Here is a 20,916-nt window from a genome sequence, read left to right as displayed (position 1 = left end):
CATAACTAGGAAAATAATTCTTGAAAAATACATATTCTGTGTTTTTCTTCCCTCTAATAATCATGGATAGGAGGAAGTGATATTGAACCTTAAAGCAGTTTAACAAAAGTAATTGGATCTCACACAACAGAAAATCAGTTTAGAATATATACATTTGCCAACTCAGAGAATTCAGTCTGTTATCACTATTGAATTCACATTTATCCTTTTTCTTGCAGAATGCATAAGAAAAACCTACATTGTATCCAAATGCCTTAGGTATTGTTTAATGGCTTCTCTCTCTTTTTCTCTTCCCCCAAATAATTTTATTTACAAAGAACCTAGAAAAAATGATGTGACAACTCTTCATTCTCTTATTCCTGGGAGCTATAGAATATATAAAAACCCCTCTCTAAATGTAGTTTTAAAAGGTTTGTACAAGACCAGGACTGTTCAGTGGAGGAGAAAACTGGAATGATCTTAAGAGGTCTGAGCCCTCTTTGTATATAAGTGCCTCTGACCCTGGAAAAGTCTGTCTTGTGCTCAAAACCTCTTGCATCTCTCCATCTGTGTTGGGTCCATGCAGGCGTTATTGTATTTGACACCCTTAGAGCAATAATTCTCTGGAAGATGATGAGACCACTTTGGTTTATCAAAAGTGGGTTTGGTTCAAAAAAGGTCCATAAACAGTGTTCACAGACTTTTCTGGCTGTTTATAGGCAATAACCAAAACACTACTTTTATGAGCATTTTGTGTTTTTATAGAAACTTATAACATCATAAAAGCCCACCAACATAGCTAGACCCTTAGCTAGGCTGTATTGATGTCATCTTGTATGTGAGAGAACTTATCGGCCCCATGGTTGCTCAAGTAATTTATGAGGCTGCTTTAGAAACTCCACATAGGTCTTGACTGACATTGTCATCCCTGGAAAAATCTTGCCCCTTACTCTTTTCTCTTAGTACAGTTTCAAATGCAAGTTGAATAGAGAAGATAATGTAGGATAAAAGAGGAAAAAAAAAAACAGTGAGTCTTAATACAACTGTAAATGATGAAACCAAGGTAAGCTTAACTACCAATGATAACCATAAGTTATATAATATTCTGACAGAAAATCCCTAAATTGTATCTAATGTTTGTGTGCTAGATTGTGTTTTAGAATTTTATGGGACTAGGAAAAAGTTATAGGTACCTTGAAATCTGTCTTGAGTAAAAACTGAATAAATGAATTTACCTGGTTTAAACTGTCACATGCTGCCGTAAGCTTCCAACTCAATTCACCAAAATGCTACACGTGAGTTCTAGCTCCATTTCCTCTGGCTTCATTTAAGGCCCTGAGTTTCTCAATGAGTAACCTTCACGATTCCTGCACATATTGGAAGCATTTGATAGAGTAATAAGTATTATGATGCTGAGACATAGTTAATATTTTAGTATTCAGTAATTTAATTAATCCACAATTTTTTATCAGTATCTAAAATGTGACATGGGATTTTTCTAGGAAGGATATTTATCCAGACAATATGTTCTTTTTTTTTTTTTTCTTTTTTCCTGCTAGTATATTAACATCATTCTGATATTGCTAAAAACACAAATTTTCCATTTTGGAGAGGCTATGTCTATTTCTCTGTAGAATGACAGATGGAAATAACTGTCCAAAATTTTCAAGAAATAAATTCCCTTTCACCATATTCAGGAATGGGAAAAAAGTTTCATCTTTCATCCAATACTGGGTAATGATGTTTGGAAGGATGTGGAAATAGAGGTCAGCCTCTGATGGGAAGGGTAGCTGGGGATGTTGTAGACTAGCATGGCCATTTCTAATGACAGGTTCAATGACAAAAGCTAAATTTTATTCTTCTTTTACATTTCACATAACTTATTATACTTCTTTTATGAAAATCATGGCTTTCTAAAAGGATTAAAGTTACTTACCCACTTCTCTCCCTTTCTTAGATTCTCTGCATCTTGAAGACAAAATCCATGTTTAAATTAACCCCACAATCCATTGGTTGGGAATACCAGATGACTATCTGTTGAACAAATTGCTGCAAAAAATCTGTGTTTATGTCAGATGACTCCTCAAAAACGTATAAGAACTCATCAGTCTCTTTTAAATCCATGTCCAGCATTGCAAGAAAGTAGCAAAGCTTGTGTAAATTATGTTAAGAGCTCTGCTGTCATTATAGCACTCAGATTTACTTTGAAAGGGAATTGAAATCAGCCACTGGGAACATTCTAAATCCTCTACTAATTTTAGGTCATTAGTTGTACTTCTTTTGGAACATTAAACAATTCTCAAATAACATTTTTTAATGTTGTTCTAAAATATATGCCTCTGCCTCGCCAAGTCATTTGGAAGTTTTTCCTTCCTGGGAAGCTAATCCATCATCCATCATATTTTTAGTTTAAAAAAGGATTTTAGTTGAAAGCAAGTTTAATGGTTAAATGGTTAGTAACCTCTAAAAAAAAAAAAAAGAACGGAACAGGATGTTGTCAAATTGAGTAGTATCCAACTTAAAATCTGTTTTTGGATGTTCTGCCCTCAACTCAAAGCCATAATTTGGGGACTGATGGTGTAAATGAACAAGAACTAAAGAACTAAAGATAAAGAGGGGCTACCTGAGGACCTTCTGAACAACAGTGATATTTACTTAAAATATTTAAAACACTAAAATTAAACAGAGCTTAATGTGTATGTTTTTGAACACAGTAAAACAAAACAAAACAGAACAAACAAAAAACAACAACAACAAAACAAAGCAAAAAACTAGTTGCAACATCCAGAAAACTCTAGGTAAGATTAGATACTCAAGAATCAAACATAAAGAAAAGGAAAAAAAAAGAAATTCTCAATATATTTTTAACAGACAGCTCCTATTAGCTTGGTCTTCTTTTTCAATGGTTAGAGTCCTACTAAAGCATTTTTGAAGTTGAAGGTAGGTGATACAAAATGTTCATCTGTTCTGAATCATTGATCTACACTTTTTTTCCCTTAATGCAGGTTTTTTTTTTTTTTAATTCCTTATTGGGCCATAGTTTTTCATTAACTTGTCTGCCATGTTCCAGCTTTAGATTTATTTCGTAGGCTTTTGTGTATTTTCTTTGTTCATAATAGGAAGTGATTGATAAACTCATTCATTCTCTGTTATTTTTCATGCTGATGTGCTAATATCCTGTAGAACCACTTTTAAAATTTTGTTTCAGCCTTGTTACACACTGCCCAGACACACAGGAAGGAAGGGGAGTTCTGGCTTTTAACATAGCTTCTCATGGATCTAACGTAGATTCATTTGTCATAAATCAGGGACCATTGAGAGTCAATTCTGATAATAAATTCTCACACTATACCTCATAACAGAGCTGAAAATCTGTATAATAGTTATGGTACGTATGAATTCTTCCCAAGTCACACATCAAACCGAGACTCATTTTCTTTCTATTTTATTTTCTTGTTTTTTTGTCTTCCAATTCCTTCTTTTTTACCTCATACTCTGCTCTTGTTCTTTTCCTTTTTTCTTTCTTCATCCTTTCTTTCCCTCCCCTTTACTGACCCTCCCTTCTCCCTCTCTCCCTTCTTCCCTGTGTTCCTTCATTTTTTTTCATTTGCTTCTACTTTTTCTTCCTTAACTTTTCTACCATTTTTCTTTTTCTCAGTCTTTTCCTTTTTAATTTTATTTTTTTCTTTCTTTGCATTTTTTCAATATTTATGTTATAACTATAATATATTCACTGATAACTATTTAGGTATGAAGGAAATAATAGAGGAGACAGATGACAAAATGAGGATTCAGGCTTTCTTCCCTTACTCCTTCCTTCTTTCCTTTCTCTAAAGCACATTTATTGAAAACTTCTTATGTGTACCCATCTAAGAATTTGAGGCAGAGTCATGTTTATTTTTCACAGTCTGTCAATAAGTGAGTAGAGAAGCTATGGAGAAGCAAGGTTAATTAGCTCATATATGCTCGTAGAGTGAGTGATAACAAAGCAGGTATATTTACTCCATGATCCCAGGCTTAGCCAATGTCTTTATACCTCTTTCACTCTCTAGATTCATTTTTTCATAAATTCCTTAGCACTTGTCTCTTACCTTTAACCATCTGGGAAATGGACACAATGACATTTGCCTCATTCTCTTCTCATTGAGTAGGAAAAAAAATGGCTCTAAATTATGCCAGGCACTAAATAATCTATCCCTATGGGATGGTAACTTACACTTATATGGCCTTCTGTGTGTCCACACCTATCCTTGCCCCTCTGCATGGATAAATGTCTGCCATTCAAAATAACAGCTTAACTATTTATCTTAAGAAGCATTACTAAGCTGAGTATAATCCGTGCATGGTCACTAGTCACAAGATCCTATGAAAGCTGACAGATGTCTCCGGGTTATTAGATCCTTTGTACCTTTTGTCCTTATTTTCATATCCAGGTGCTGTAAAACAAAAAACAAAACAAACCAACCAAAAAAAGGACATTTTAAACTCAATTCAGGTTGAATAAAATGTTCATTTGAGACATATTTTGAGAAAAGAAGCCAGTGTATATAAATTAGCAGACTATTTTTGTTAACATAATAGAATAGCACTGCGAAGGAAGGAAGAGTGGGAGAGAAATATCACGACTATGATTTGCTTCTTTAACTGTAAAGAAACAAATTAGAAAGGCTATCATCTTAAATATTGCTTAAAAATTTAAGAATAATTAATGTAAGAATAATTTATTTAATACTGATATCTCAACTGGTAGCAAGTAACAATGTAATTAATATTCTGTGGAGGCTTAGCCATTTGAACTGTTTTATCTCATGGACTTCTTATATCCCTGTATCTTTTTAATACTGTCAGGGAAATATAATTACTAATTGAGAATTTGTATTTCCTATAAGTTTTCCATATAGAAAGAAAAACACTCCCAAACTCCAAATAGAAATGACATTGAATATTTTATAACTGTCAAGGGAGGGGAAAAAATCTCTCTCATAAAAATTAATTTATTTTAACTTACTCCAACTTAGTTTAAAATAATCTAATCTAGCATAATGATAGTGGCTTGGTGATTCATCTGTAAGTACTTCCATTTTGTAGGAAAAAAAAACAAAACAACAAGGGGGGACTCTCTTTAGTTATCCACAAGATAGTGGATTTAATTATATCTTTCCCAGCAGGACAAAGTTTATAGTGCTTCTCCTTCTTTGTTGGTAGCCTTGGGGTTAAATATTCAATATGATTCTCATTACATCTGATTCACTAGTTACTTGAAGTTTTGTTTTTGTTTTTGTTTTGTTTTTGTTTTGTTTTGTTCATAGATTAAAAAATCCAGTCTGATGCTGACTATTTTGGAATATTTAGCCCTAGTTATCTGGACACAGCATAAGCAGCATATTTTATTTTACTGGTTTCCCATATTCATGAATAATGTATGACTACTCCTACTTCTCAGATCAACTTATTCTGAATCTTCAACCTGACTGCAATTCAAAATGCAGTTAATCATATCAAATCCCCGTATGTCCTTTTGGAAGCCATATAGGCATATCATGAACAGATAATTAGTTCTTATTTTGACTGGACAACATTTTTAATAGTTAAATGACACTCCTTAATACACCCTAAAGGATAAATGAATCCCTTAAGTCATTGCTCGCTTTTATTCAGAGAGGCAAGTTCTCCTTGACAGTTACTTTAAAAGACAAGTTGTCTCAAGATACTTGTTTTCCCTGTTAAATTCTCTTGCTTTTGCGCTTAAGCTCTGCATTATTTAGGCTAGTTAACATGCGAAGCAGGAAACTGTTTCTTAACTTTTTCCCCCTCTTTCTGAAGATAACTTAATGCACACTAACTGGGATTCTACACCTTTTATACTTTTTAATCTGTTTAAAAATTCTTTAGATTAAATTATTTGAATGCTTATAAAGCCACCCAACTAATAAGCTAGATACTATATTGTGTTGAATGTACATATTCTTTTTTTTTTTTAAGATTTTATTTATTTATTTCACAGAGGTCACAAGTAGGCAGAGAAGCAGGCAGAGAGAGAGAGGAGGAAGCAGGCTTCCCGCAGAGCAGAGAGCTCGATGTGGGGCTCGATCCCAGGAACCTGGGATCATGACCTGAGTTGAAGGCAGAGGCTTTAACCCACTGAGCCACCCAGGTGCCCCGAATGTACATATTCTTTTTAAATTTTTAAATTTTACCATTTTCTCATGTCCCCATGTGAAAAAAAAAAGTAAGATTTAAGCAGTGAAAAATGTGATTTTGTACAAAATAGTAATTATATGGAAATTGTTTCTTTAGGGGAAATGAGAGATTATAAGTAGTTAGGTAAATGACAGAGTACTAATTATTATTTATAGCCTTTATTATTATATACCTGCAAGTCACAATAGATTAAATTTCAGTTAATTTTGAACAGCTAGTAATTATAAAATACAATGCTGTCAGAAAAATCATTAACTTATGTACGCCCAACCTTTGGAACTAAATTACTCTGCATTTCTTCTTCTAAGCTCCTTGTAACATGTATTTTAATACTTATTAATTTAAAGAATTTTAAAATTATTGGGGCTTTATTTTAAAAATATGTATTTGGCACTATAATTTATAATACAAAGACAGGAATCTATATTTATATGTGAAAACTATTGTTTTCCTTTACTTAATTGGTAAATATTCTAAAAATGTAAGGTTTTGACATTTTTAGTTTATGCTAAGCAAAGAATATATTTAGTAGAAATAATAATTTTCAATAATTTAGAATCAATATTTTACCACTCAAATGTATGTGTGGAAAAGAAACTAGAGTAGTAGTTGGACCAATAGTAGCCATAACTGTACAAAAATATATAAAACCCCTCCATATGTAGATCATTACACTGGGCATTTAAACATGCATTAGATAATTTAATTATCAAAACAACCCAGTGAGATAGACTCAGAGTTAAGTAACTTGCTCAAGATTATATTGCTTGTAGGTGATAGAATGTGGACTTGAAATAGACTTCCTTTGCTCAGATCCCAGTGTTATTAGTCACTCTGATTCATTGGTTCTATCCAATGAAGAGCAGTGAAAGTAAAGGTCTTCACAGAGTGAAAATAAAGTTTTACATGGTGTATGATTCCTTGGTTTTTAAACTCCAGAATACAATTATGAAAAAGTATAAGGTATAAATGTTCTTTTTTTTTTTTAAGATTTTATTTGACATAGATCAGAAGTAGGCAGAGAGGCAGGCAAAGGGGATGGAGGAGGGGGAAGCAGGCTCTCCGCCAGCAGAGAGCCCAATGTAGGGCTCGATCCCAGGACCCTGAGCCGAAGACAGAGGCTTTAACCCACTGAGCCACCCAGGTGCCTGGTATATAAATGTTCTTAAAGTCACTACTCTCTTTACTGCGTTCTCTTCTAATATACACATTTCCCCCATCTCTAGAGTTTAAATCTTCCCTCCATGGGATGCAGCTATATATTCTCAAATAAAAAAGTCTGGATATTAATCAATTACCTGTTTAGTAGAGGGAATCAAGTTGAATAAGTATAGCTCCAGTATTGCTTTGTGTTCATTTTCTCTTAAGAAATCAGTATAGTCAGTGTTTCTTTCCCAAATTAACCAACCCAATTGTGATTAATATGTCCTACATAAACTCTTTGATGGTTTGTTTGCCAGAAATAACTGTCCACACTTCTTCTTTTCTATAGTGGAAGCATTGATTTCCACTTCTCACATCCAATTCACCAAGGAGTGGTTCGGCATCTCCTGTTGTCAGAAGTTCAGCCCAGCACACTGTGGTTTCCAAATATGGCTTTCTTGTTTCTGGAATGACAATGATCCAAAACCTCATAATTGAGGTGTCTTTCTATCATGCAGAATTCAAAATAGACCTGTATTGTGATGACGAAACATTTTCTTGGCTGAATATGGTTTTAATAATAGAAGTTTGAGGCTTTTTCCAACATAGCAATTTAGTCTCATTTTGACTTGGACACAAAATTCGTCATCTTAAAGACCAACTGAGGGACAGCTGTGAAAGAAAACCCCAAGGGAACATAGTCTGTCCCAATGTCATTCTGGCCCTGGAACCTCCACCCACACTCGCTTTTTGAGTTTTCACCTTTCTATCTGTCCAAACTAAAAATGTTCCCTTTATTTCAGTTCAGATTGTTGAGATTCCTGCTACGCTTGACATTCAGGTATACTGCTTTTGCTAGTTTTGTCTTTCTACACAGACAGTGCTTTCCTGCTTTAATTCAGTATAGACAAAGATGCCCCCCCCGCCGACAACATCTGACATGAGTCTGCCTGGGTTTGCAACCTTGTTCTATCACTCGCTAGATACAGACTCTTGAGTGACTCACTTAACTTCTCTGTGTCCTAGTTTCCTTGCCTGTAACATGGGGTAACATACAACCTTTCCTAGAGGGTTGTTGTGAAAACAGAATGAGTTAATATATGTAAAGTTTTAGAATAGTGCACGGCATATCAAAAATTTTTGGATGAATGGATAAACTTCTGCAAGTTATGTTACCCCACTCATGGGACCTGTGACCTTCATGGATCCAACCTTCATGCCAGCTTTTTTTTTTTTTTAAGGTTTAATTAATTTATTTTCGAGAGAGAGAGAAAGAGCATAAGCAGGAGGGAAGGATAGAGGGAGAAGCAGGCTCCCCACCCAGCTGGGAGACAGATGCAGGACTCCAGGATCCTGGGTTCATGAACTGAGCTGAAGGCAGACAATTAACCGACTGAGACACCCAGGCACTCCTTCATGCCAGCTTTGTTCCATAAACTCCATCTCTTCTTTGCTCTCCATAGTGGAATTTTCACTGAGTTCCTCTGTCCTGCCATAACAAGTCCTAGTTCCACTAGTCCTTGGCTTATTTGCAGAACAGAGAAGACTTGCAAATTAGCAAGATTCCCATCAAATAATTCCCTCAAGTATTTTCAGAATATGATCAAGTGGTTAATACAGTTCACATACATTGTAAGTATGTCATTTAAAAGAAACTCCCAAAGCATATGTTTTCGTGTTGATTTTCATTCTTCCCAGACTTGTAGTTTTATCTTTTTTGTTTCTTATAGAGAAAGATTCTTTTGAGGTGTACACGACATTGGCCAGTACACAAAAGCTCTCTAAAACTAATTCCCTCCAGCCAGTCTTCTCTGCTTGAGAAGCCTCTGAAGAGCCAGTGAAGCTAATTCATTGAACACATGAGAAAGTCTGTTTGCACCATGAAACCTGTTTTCCTATGTGATGCTCACTGCTGGCAAAGTCAAAACTGAAAACATTAAGAGAAAAAAAAATAAAAAAAAAAAGACTTAAATAACGAGCATGCACAGCAGATGGTGGGGATAAATAGCTGATCGTCACTGTCTGCTAATCTCACTGTACTGCCTTTGCGTTGTTGCAGTGCCATAATTTCACCACGATTAACTATGAAATTATGTTGGACTGTTAAGCTCTGATTCATGCTTTTCTTAAGTCATCTGCAGAAGACATGACATTCTAATTGCACTTGTGAATTTTTTACACTATGAGTTTGTTAAGTGCAGACACATTTTACTTAAAAAAAAAAAAAGCCTAAATGTATATAATTTGACATTGTGACAGATTAATACTTAGGCGTTAGACCAGCAGTACAATTAGACAGCTTAAATGTGTCCTACATCTTAATGTCTATATGACTTTAAGAAGTCACATTAAGTCCTCCATTTCAAAAGGGTCCGTTGCCATTTTGCTGATTGAAATAAATCAAAGTCTAACAGAGGATTTAAGAGAATTACGAGAAAGCTCATCACAATTACACATAATTCTAGAAAATTGGAATCTAGGGAATTAACTATAAATTCAGAATGTCTCAAGGTAAGAAACTGTATTTACAGTAGACTTCTTGAAGTGGTTATTGAGGATGTGACTAGCTTCTATTTTTTGAATTATCTGAATACCTTCTTAATAAGGATAAAACTTTTTGTCTCTGAAGTATCATTTGAAATGACAGTTACAAGCACAATTTAAAATCCACATGACATTGTGGGCATATTAAAATTACATTTTGTATTAGATATGATAAAATATATAGCTTACTCGAAATAGGCAAGAATACATAGACTTCCCTATAATATGATTTAAATTATAGACTTTCAGTAGTTTTCAGTGTGACCCAAAATAAAAATTCCATTTTATACAGGGACCAAGTATACACATATAAATATTTATACTCATATAAAAAAAAACTACAACAACAATCTTCACAAAATAATGTGTCTATGGTGTATACTGATTATAACTTCCTAAATGGGTTCAAGCACCAACTAGTGAATCATGGTCTTAAGTTAGAAAACTACTTATCTTAATTACTTATGATCCTGCCTTCTTAAAATGTACCCATCAGGTTGTCACCAAAAGGCAAATAAAATTTGCTGAACTGAAATAAGTTGGCACATGCCTATAATACTTCTTATTAAAATGCACCCACATCACAAAGAATGAGAGAAGAGAACCTTCTGCTTTTCGCCTTTGCCATCACATAGAATACCATTTTCATGACTCCTTGTTTTGAAGATATTCATTTATGATAGAAGCTATGAATAAGCCAAAAATAAATTTTATTTCCCAAGTTTATTATGGAAAATTTGTATAACTGCCAGACAGAAGTCCTGACGACACTAAAGAACTCTAACATAGCCACCATCCGTAAGTAAAGAATCTAAACAAATTAGTTGTGACCACTCAGTATGGGGTTTTCCTATTAGGCTTACTCTTCATACCTCCTCCTGCCTCCGCTGAACCCACCCACCCTGCCCCAGGCTGAGTGTGAAGACGACATTTTGTTCTTTAAAATATATCCATGATTTATTTCAATCAACTACAATGCTGTGTTAGAAAACATATCAAAACTGGAGAAACAGGCCCTGAAAGGGGATAAGGAGAGTGAATAGTAGAGAAGTTTATTCAGATCTTCAAATAACAAATAAACAAAAATCACTTTACCTTTTCTGCTTGGCTAATTACATGGAGAAGAAATCAAGAGAAATCATGATTAGGCTGCTAAGAAGAAATCTCAAAGGAGACATCTTGGAACTGGATTGTGAATGGTTTGGTGGGGGACAGCTGAGTGACAAGGCGAGGAATAATAGAAGAAGCAACACCTTAATATTGTGAACACAGAGGCTTTCTGGAAAGGACAACTGCATTAGGTCTGGTGAAGTGGCAAACAGGAGCAAGTAAGAAAGAGATTAAGTATAAGAGGTAGACAGGCCCCAGATCCTGAAGGGCCTTCTGTAAAAAACATGGAATTTGGAATTTATACTGAAATTCAAAGAAGAAGGTTTTCAACTAGTGGGAGGATTCTTACTCTACTTACTCTCCTTATTCTACTTACTCTTACTCTACTTCTTACTCTACTTTCTATTCTTAAAAGAATGGTAAAGGTGTTTTTTATTAGACACTTGCCTGTTAACTACCAGAAGTGAAAGAGGCTAAACAAAAACAAACACAAAAATGTACTAGGGGTGCCTGGGTGGCTCAGTGGATTAAGCCTCTGCCTTTGGCTCAGGTCATGATCTCAGGGTCCTGGGATCAAGCTCCACATCAGGCTTTCTGCTCAGCAGGGAGTCCACTTCCCTCTCTCTCTCTTCCTGCCTCTCTACCTACTTTTGATTTGTCTCCCTCTGTCAAATAAAGAAATAAAATCTTTGAAAAAAAGTACTCAAGTGATAAACATCAGGAAGTCACAAAACCCCACATTTAGAGCAGTGTGATGAAGCTTGACGAAGCCCTCTTTAGGGTCATACCCCAGTACCTTCCTCTCCTTCTTAGATACTATGCCAAATGTGTGTTTTATTTCTCTCTCTATCTCTCTCTGTTTTGGGGAATCACACCACCCACATAGAGAATGGTTTAAAGTGATCTCTCTGGTAATGATCCCAGAAACAGCTCTCACTGAGGGATGGAACAGGAGAAAGTTATCATTCAGAAAAAGGGAATTGTTACTGCCTCCCAGGACAAACAAGAAACAGGACTTTGTTGATTGGCCATAAACAAATCACTGAGACAATCATACACTAGGATGTAGTGAAATTTTCAAAAGTGCAAAATGAAAATTCTTGGCAGATGCTCAAAATTTAGGTAAATACAACTTGATGAAAACTTAGCAAATCAAAAATCTTCCATTCTATTTCCTCTCATGGATGAAATCTGGCTGGTAAGGGTCAAATATATCAATTCTTCACTGTCCCTACTCTAACCAGAAAATAGGTGGGAGTGTGTATTAAGTTCTTCCTGAAACTGTAACAAAGTACTACAAATTGTCTTAGAAAAGCAAAAATGTATCCTCTTATAGTTCTGTAGGTCAGAGGTTTGACTGTGGGCCTCCTTCCTGGGTTAAATCAGTCTCTGCAGGGCTGCATTTCTTTCTAGAGGCTGGAGGAGACAATCTGCTGCCTTTTCCAGTTTCTAGATCCTTGATTTGTAGCCTAAACTCCTAAAATCTCCCTATTTGTAGGTCGGTATATTAACAACTTCAACATCATCTGACACTTTAATTCCACCATTCCTTGTAAACCGACATGTTCATAGGTTCTGGGGATTATGTTGCCTTTTCCAGTTTCTAGAGCCTTGATTTGTAGCCTAAACTCCTAAAATATCTCCATTTGTAGGTCAGTATATTAACAACCTCAACATCATCTGATGCCTTAATTCCACCATCCCTTGTAAACCGACATGTTCATAGGTTCTGGGGATTATGATGTTGGGTCCTTGGAGGGATCTTTTGCTCTTCCCCACCCCAGAAGCTATGCAGGGCGGCTCTTGCTGCATCACATGGAGAATCAGAAGTGCCTCCAAATCTGTGCAGCGCAAGAAGGTATAATGCAGGCAGGAGAGGATCTCCAGAGCTCCCCTGTCTGCCAATCACAGGCTCCAGAGGAGGTTCGACAGTGAGACTTTGCCACTACCCGAAGAAATAGGAAGTAAATAAAGGAAAACATTTCAATGGGCAGCAAAAATCAATGAAGCAAACTGATCCAGTGTTACTTCATTGATTTCCCCCACTTTAGCTGCTCTTTGAGTCCTGTTTGCAAATCATCAGAGAACATTGCCTTCCTTCTCTTTCCTTTTATTTACCTGCTCTGCTCTCCCAAGCTCTTCAACACTCTTTTGGTCCTAATTGTGATTGCCAAATTTAGTTCCAACTGATCAACTTATTGACCACACTAAGGAGCCAGCATTCCAGCTGTTTTAAAACTCTCCCTATAAATGCTGTTTCAGCTCCCACTGAAAGCTTTCAAAACCTCATCTCTCAATAGTACTACAAAACAAAGTTTTTGTGAAAATTTCCTTAGTAAGGAACACAAAGGAGAAACTTTTCGTCTTTGCCCCAAATCACAATAACTAATGGGATTATATTACAACATATTTGCTATTATGCAAGTACTTCCAAACAGATTAGCTTTTCTGTATGACTAGTAAAATATTTCAACAGGTAGTTTAAGCACAGAGTTTGAGAATATATTTGCAAATGCCCATATCATTAGAATAATTGCAGAGTTTCTCAAGATTTCTACACTAAGGGAGAAAATGCATGGCTACTGGTTTTTTTTTTTTTTTTACATTAAAAAAATAATTATATTGCTTCAGTAAATCTTTTTTTTTTCTTTTGGTTCAGTAAATCTAAATGGATTTGATTTGTCCCTCTGTAAAAAGTAATCACATTCCATTGCAGTTCTACTCCATACATGATTTTAGCTTTAATATAATTTATTTTAGACTTCACACAAAATAACACATAGAAAAAGATACTTAGAAACACCTTTTTATCTCATTACAGCCACGGAAGTGATGGTCTTCTTAAGACATTGCCACATACTGAATTAATTTGTTTTAATATTTAACATACTTGCATTAAGTATTTAGACATTTAATGCCAGTTCCTTAATATAGGAAATATTTGTTAACTTATCACTTCCTTTAAAAAAAAAAGTGCTTTGTTGTGGTTTATGTTGGAGGAAAAAAAGTTTGAGAAAATAATATCTATTAATTGATTTTTTCAGTTTTCTTTTTTTTAACTTATTTGTATAGAATTATGTTATGTGTAAAGGAAAGATACATGAATTCTGCCCTCAAGAACACAATCCAAAGATAATATTCTTATAGTTAATAGGGCTTTTGTGTACTATCTTCAGAATAAACATGCATTCCTAAAGACAACATTAATATTTATGGTAGGATATATATCCTACAACTTTATGGTCAATTATGAAAACCAAAGATGTGAGACCATTGCTGGAAAGTGATTCTAAGTTGATGTTTGCAACTCTTTTTGTGTTATTCACATCACATTTTATAGTAAAACCAATACAAAGTGGCTCATGCATTTCATTAACTTAAAAAAAAAAGAAAAAAAGAGAAAACCTCACCTGGATCATTATTGTTTTTGTATGAATTTTCATAATAAAGAGAATTCACCTGCCATCTTCTGGTAAGTGAATGAAGGTCTAGTTGTTGGCAATCCCAGACACTGATTTGAAACAAATATTGGTTTCAGGACCAGGAAAGAGCATGTTTTCCAACTGATGGTCAGCAATCATTTAAATCCACCCCCAAACATTAATTTCCTATTTAGTTAAAGCCTTATAAATTATGGGGCTTTTATATGTGAACATTTACATGACCATCTTAAAATAGTGACATAATCAAACCTTAATTATTTTCCTTACTTCTAAATCAGTTTCATAATTTGTTTTTATTTCTTTTAAATCTTTCTGTCAGTGTTTGAATGGTAATTTATTTACTGCCTATAATTTCTATTTTTGGAGGATACATGTCACATTGTTAAATATTTCTTAAACTTTGATTGAAACTCAAAGGGAAAAAAAAATCAAGTATAAAAATATACCCTCTTTCTCCAATCCCCCAGAAGGCTGGAAGTATACTGTGACCTTAATTCTGGTATCTTGAACCCCATAGAAACTTTAAGCAATTTAGGGGAGTACATACCTGTATTTATGGGAGGAGATTCTAGTTTTCATCAGATTACTAAAGTCTTTGACTCTCAAAGTAATTTCTAATATACCAAAATCCAAGAGACTAGGAGAAAAATTATGAAAGACAGGATTTTTGCAATGGAAAATAAGCATGAATGGTTAAAAAAACAAAATTGGGCTTGCGTGAAATAATCAGTTGCTAACTTGTGAAACAGATGCCCCCAAGCTTTCTCTGGGTTTTATGAATTCTTTTGATCAATATCGGAGCATCTTCCCATCTCCAGTCTTTTCCCTCCTGTCTTTCCACTCTGCTCCTTGAACATTCCCTTAACCTCCACTGCCTCTAATTTTTATGTGTGAAGAGGGAAATCAAAGTGAAACCACATCTCTGATGTACATAAATGGATCACTTCCAGGGTCACCATACCTTTTTCTGCTGTAGTGCAGTTTTCACGTGCCAACCAGCAGATTCATGTTTGAGTTGATTCAGCAGGACTGCTTGAGACACGGCGTGCACAGTCTCCACCGTGGATGATAATGCCACATTCAAAATGACAGTGGTCGAAGCCTCAGGGCAATAAATGCTTCTTGAGAAACATTCAATCGCTGTTTAACTGAGTTTAGCCTAAAGTATGGAGAAAAGTTGCTGATGCTTTCAAACATGCTTAAACATTTTAATATTGTCTTGGCATGTCAGCTCAAACTAGAACACTCTTAGGTATAAAATGCAGTGAAATCCTGTAATTATAGACCCAGAATTTCCAGATCTTTCTATAGTAGCCCTCAGCTTGAAGCTGTTAATTAAATGTGCTTACATCTCTGAAAATGTTCTTTGGGAGAGTTGTACTTTCAGCAATATTAGTCAGTTTGTTACTCACAAGAAGAAGACATAAAAGAAGTAGTGTATATTATTTCCAGATCTCAGGCTGTTTATTGTAGATAATATATCCAAGATCATTATCTCAGAGATCCATCACTGCATTGATGAACCCTCTCTCCACCAAAGAAAAACAAACAAAAAAAAATTAAATGTAATTAGGTGCTTCAAACAGCAAAGACTTACTACTCCTCACATTTCTGTGGATTGACTATGTGGTCTTTTTGCTAGTTCTGCCTGACTCACTCATGAGGCTGCATTGGCCTGGAGAGTGAAAAAGCTTACCTGGGGGTAGGCTCTGCTGAGACTGCTGAGTCTCTTCCTCAAGTAGCGTTTCATCTTCAAAGAGACTAGATCGTGCTTTCTCTCAGGGGCAGAGATGGCAGGGTTCCAAGAGCAAACGCAAAGAAAGTTGCTAGACTTCTTGAAACCTAGTGTGGAAATAGCTCAGTATTACTTCTACCACATTCTAATCATCAAAACTGGCTCATCGTCAAGAGGTACAGAGATAGAATCTACATCCTAACATAAGCACATTCCAAAGAGAGGTGTATAAGGAGATTAGAGGAATTTCTGGTCTTGTATCACAATTTGATGCAATCATATACATACATCATGAAATCTGCAGAGCTCATCTGCTGAATGGCTTTTTTGTTCCATCATTTCCCATGTATGGAGGGTACGCTGAATTTTAGGTATTTGCCCTTTTATTTCTTGTCTTTCTTTGATTTTAACCTCTTAGTCTTAGATTAGTTTATTTCTAATTTTTAGCCTATCTTAAAAATGGAGTTCCTTCTTACGTTGTGGCCCATGAAGGCAAAGCAAGGTAGCTAGCCAACAACCAGTATTTTAGGGGAAAATCTCTTTTAAACAAAATGATTCATTGTGACGTTGATCTGTTTAGGTTGTAAAGGTAGCTGCATGTAATAGAGCATTTCCTCTTTAGTTTTGAGCAACTGTAATTACTCATACCAAATGCATCTTCCCTGGAAAAATCTTAATAAATAAGAACCTGGATATAGGAGACTTTTTATTTTCCTACATAAATGGTAGCTCTGGTATACTTCAGTCTCTAAAGTCATTAGTACTACTGGAAAAGTACCTCAATATGCCCCTTTGATTGATGATTGGTATTAATTCCACAATAAGTTAATCTTTTTAGCCAAATATATCTCAAAATTCAGAGTCCTTCATATGTAAAAAAGTTAATATCAGGATACCTGGGTGGCTCAGTGAGTTAAATTCTCTGCCTTTGGCTCAGGTCAGGATCCCAGGGTCCTGGGACTCAGCTGGCATCGGGCTCTCTGCTCAGCAGGGAGCCTGCTTCTCACTCTGCCTGCTTCTCTGCCTACTTGGGATCTCTCTGTCAAGTAAATAAAATCTTAAAAAAAAAAAAGGTAATATCATATATTATTTTAAAAATTGAAGACTCTGAGAGTGATGTTAATTAAACATAGTATATCTACAGGAAAACATAAATATTTATATAATATAAGATAAAGATGAAGAAAAGTCTTGTATTAAATGTCAAGGGTATAAATTTATGGGAAAAAAAAACACTTTAGTTTTCAAAGATTTTTTCAGGACATGGTTGTGGGTGAGGAATGATGCACTTGAAGTAGCTAATATTTATTGAGGGCTATTGTGTGTCAGGAATTATTACTAATACTTTACCTATATTAATAGACTTAATTTTCACAATAATCCTGAGAGGTTAATTTTTTCTGGTATACCTGTTACACAGATGAGGTAATTTATATTAATCAAGTAACCTTTTCATAATTATATGCTAAGTTATAAAATTAGGATTTTAATCCAAGGAACCTCGCTTCTAAGCTTATTTCCCTCAATAACATGTATTTCACTTATGGAAGACTATAGAGATGAGATAGATATAGATAGAAATATAGATATAGGTATAGACATATCACCTTAAATATCTCCAGGGGCTCTGACCTACTATTTACTGAGTATCTATACCACACCAGAGACCAATCCATAATAAGCATTATATACATTAATTATTTTATCCCTGTAATATAAAAGGAAGTAGGTCTTATTCTCTCCCTCATGAGGACCTTGAGGCTCAGAGAAATTACGTTCAAGAAATTACATCCAAAGTCACAGAACTTATATATGACACACGCAGAATCATACACAGCAATATTTGAGACACCACATCTATTCTTTTCACAAATTCCCTGTCCCATCAGGACTTGCTTAGGAGTAGCATAAGAAGACTGAAGTTAGGGATGAGTGCATAGGCTATTCTTATATCCTCTTTAAGCTTGGTAGGGTAAAGTGATTTTAGACAAATCAGCACACTGTTTAGAAATCTTAAAAACCGGGGGGCCTGGGTGGCTCAGTGGGTTAAAGCCTCTGCCTTCAACTCAGGTCATGATCCCAGGGTCCTGGGATCAAGCCCCACATTGGGCTCTTTGCTCAGCAGGAAGCCTGCTTTCTCTTCTCTCTCCCTGCTTGCCTCTCTGCCTACTTGTGGTCTCTGTCTATCAAGTTAAAAAATAAAATCTTAAAAAAAAAAAAAAAGAAATCTTAAAAACCCTTCATTGAAGCCCTAGGTAACACTTATGTATCTATAAATCTCCCCTTCTTCTGCCAAGTAATCAGATACTTAGAGAATTACGAACTGCTTGTTTGTGTCAGTGATTCCTACCCTGTCCATTATCTGTTACTGCTTACCTTTCTAGTTTTCCCAAATTCCAGGAACAGACAAAAGGTAGGGATCTTTAGGTTATTTACATTAAAAAAACAAGAACAAAAACAAGTCTAACTCCATATGCACCTTTTGGATTTCATCCCCTCACACCTAATCTTTAGTGACTTCAATAATAACTTCCCAGTAAAGAGTTTATTTGTCCTCAATTGTATTAAATAAGGCAAAAGTAAATCATTTTTTTTTCTTTTTTTTTTAAAGATTTTATTTATTTATTTGTCAGAGAGAGAGCGAGCAAGAGCGAGCACAGGCAGACAGAGTGGAAGGCAGAGTCAGACTCCCTGCGGAGCAAGGAGCCGGATGTAGGACTCAATCCCATGACGCTGGGATCATGACCCGAGCCAAAGGCAGCTAGCTGCCTAACCAACTGAGCCACCCAGGCGTCCCAGTAAATCATTTTCTTACACCTATTTTAAAGTCGAGCATTTTATTTAATCACTTGAGTAAAACAGATATTTTCATATTTCTTTTCCTAAGAAAGTAAAGGTAATGTTAAAGTATTTGTTGGAAAACCATTACCAATTGTCTTTCTTTTTTCTCACACATCCTTTCGTAAAACCCTTTTTGTTGTCCACCAAATTACACCAGAATTTAGATGTGCCTCCAGAAAAAGAAATCTTTATATAACAAAAAGTCAAGAAGTATAAAAAGAAAACTTCCTTCAAAAAGGAAGAAAAGCAAAAGGTGCCTGTATGTGTTTTTTTTCTCCCCAAAAGGAGAGGGTAACACAATTTTTCATTGCAGAATTTTCTCAAGTAATGTTAAGAATATGCTATTGCTTGAATTTAAAGAACAAATTATAGGAATGGTGTGAACATCTACACATTGACTAACAACTCATCACATGATCAGAGAATTAAGTAATTTGTATGTTAAATAAGCAAATTATGCATATAACATGAAATAACTGAGCTTAAAAAAACTCACTGGAAATATTTTAAAACTAAATGCGGTATTTTCATGCCTTCTCTTTGGAGATAAAAATACCCTTGTATCTTCAGTACCAAACCAAGGGCCTGCAGTAAAGCGGGTGCCCAGGATTCTGGCAGAATGCATAACTCAGCATCTGAAGATCCTTACTGGTGCAGAGCTGTCTTCAAGAGTCTTAACCATACAGTTCTCTTCTGTAATAAAGATGCCCGGAATGGTTTCTGAAATGTATAGAACAGCTTCTGGGAACATAAATTGCCTGCATAAATCTGTGCTTTCCTTATTATTTCTGATGATTCCACCTATTGTCTGTCTGTCCCTCCTTGTTGAGGTCACTGTACCTGCATTTCCCAGGACCAATTCACCCACCGAGCCCAGTAAGGGCAAATGTACTTTTATTCAGAGAAAGAGCTGGACTTCTTAAATCCTTTGTCATTTCCTCTATGTTAGGAAATATAGGGAGGTTGCACCATTATTGGCATTATGTTGTAAAATTTGTGACTTAGCGGCATCTATTTCTTGCACTTCTCGGAAACTTTTTTTTTCTCTTCCTTTGGAGATTCTAGTTTTTTCTTATGGCTGTGGGTAGCAGTAATTGACCTCTAACTACTCAGCTATTACATTTTAAGAAGGAACATTGTAGCGTTATGAGAAACACTAAAGTGAAAGTCGAAACACTTAGTCTTTGGCCTCTGCTCTCCCACAGGTTGGACTCCTTACTGCAGCCATCCTCCTGCCTCTCGGCTGAGAGGATAAGTTAAGACAATGTGTGTGGGAAAGTATATTCTGTGTTATAAATTCATCTAAAATTGTTTGCTATGATGATGGCTTAAAACTGTACTTTCAGAAGGAAATTAACTTGATGTCTAAGAAAGGACTGTAACTCTCCAAATGGATGTAATGGGTCTAGCAAAATAGCATAACTAGAACCTCAGGAGTAATGCTAACGTGGCCATGGGATCTAATGAATTCCTATTCTGCATCCAGTCTTCACCAGGTTTGAGGTGATTAAGTGGAGGGTGGGGGGGGGGCTGCGGAGGAGGGCTCTAAGGAACTGATTTTATTGTGGAAAATGCTGGAAGAAAATACCATTATATTTTGATGATAGAATATTTTACTTTTCATTGATTTACTTAATGCCAACTCACAAGAATCATAACAAACTGTTTCCCATCTTCATTAAGGTTCAAATTTAAAAGAAATAGTACTAAACAAAAGCATGAAATAATGTTCTTACATATCAAAGCCACATCCTCTGTGAAAGACTGAAAGACTTTGAAAGATTACTAGTTGTGTAAGGTCTGCCTCTATAATTCTACAAAATAAGACATTTTAAGAGTATGTCTTTTTATGAAAGGGAGAAAGAAGTGTCTTTGATGTTTTTTTAAGACCAGGTATAAGTTTTGTGTTAAAAAAAATAC

General features: G+C 35.4%; 1 protein-coding gene and 1 long non-coding RNA gene across 7 annotated transcripts in view; one reads left to right on the top strand and one right to left on the bottom strand.

Moving 5' to 3' along the window:
• PCDH7 (protocadherin 7) overlaps nucleotides 1-20,916 on the top strand; it is a 417,735-nt gene that overhangs the window by 389,057 nt on the left and 7,762 nt on the right. The window lies entirely within an intron of this gene.
• Nucleotides 7,465-19,843, bottom strand: LOC309863226. 2 transcript variants are annotated; one of them, XR_014310936.1, is made up of 4 exons: nucleotides 19,646-19,843; nucleotides 16,117-16,262; nucleotides 15,382-15,579; nucleotides 7,465-7,787 (listed from the first exon to the last, which is right to left on the bottom strand). It is a non-coding gene; the product is annotated as an uncharacterized lncRNA (long non-coding RNA). The 2 variants fall into 2 exon arrangements; XR_014310937.1 differs by lacking the exon at nucleotides 7,465-7,787 and adding an exon at nucleotides 14,073-14,488.

This window comes from Mustela nivalis (assembly GCF_964662115.1).
Source record: "Mustela nivalis genome assembly, chromosome: 4".
Classification (NCBI taxonomy): Eukaryota; Metazoa; Chordata; class Mammalia; order Carnivora; family Mustelidae; genus Mustela; species Mustela nivalis.
Note: the sequence above shows the minus strand (reverse complement) of the source record. Positions and strands in the feature narration are given on the sequence as shown.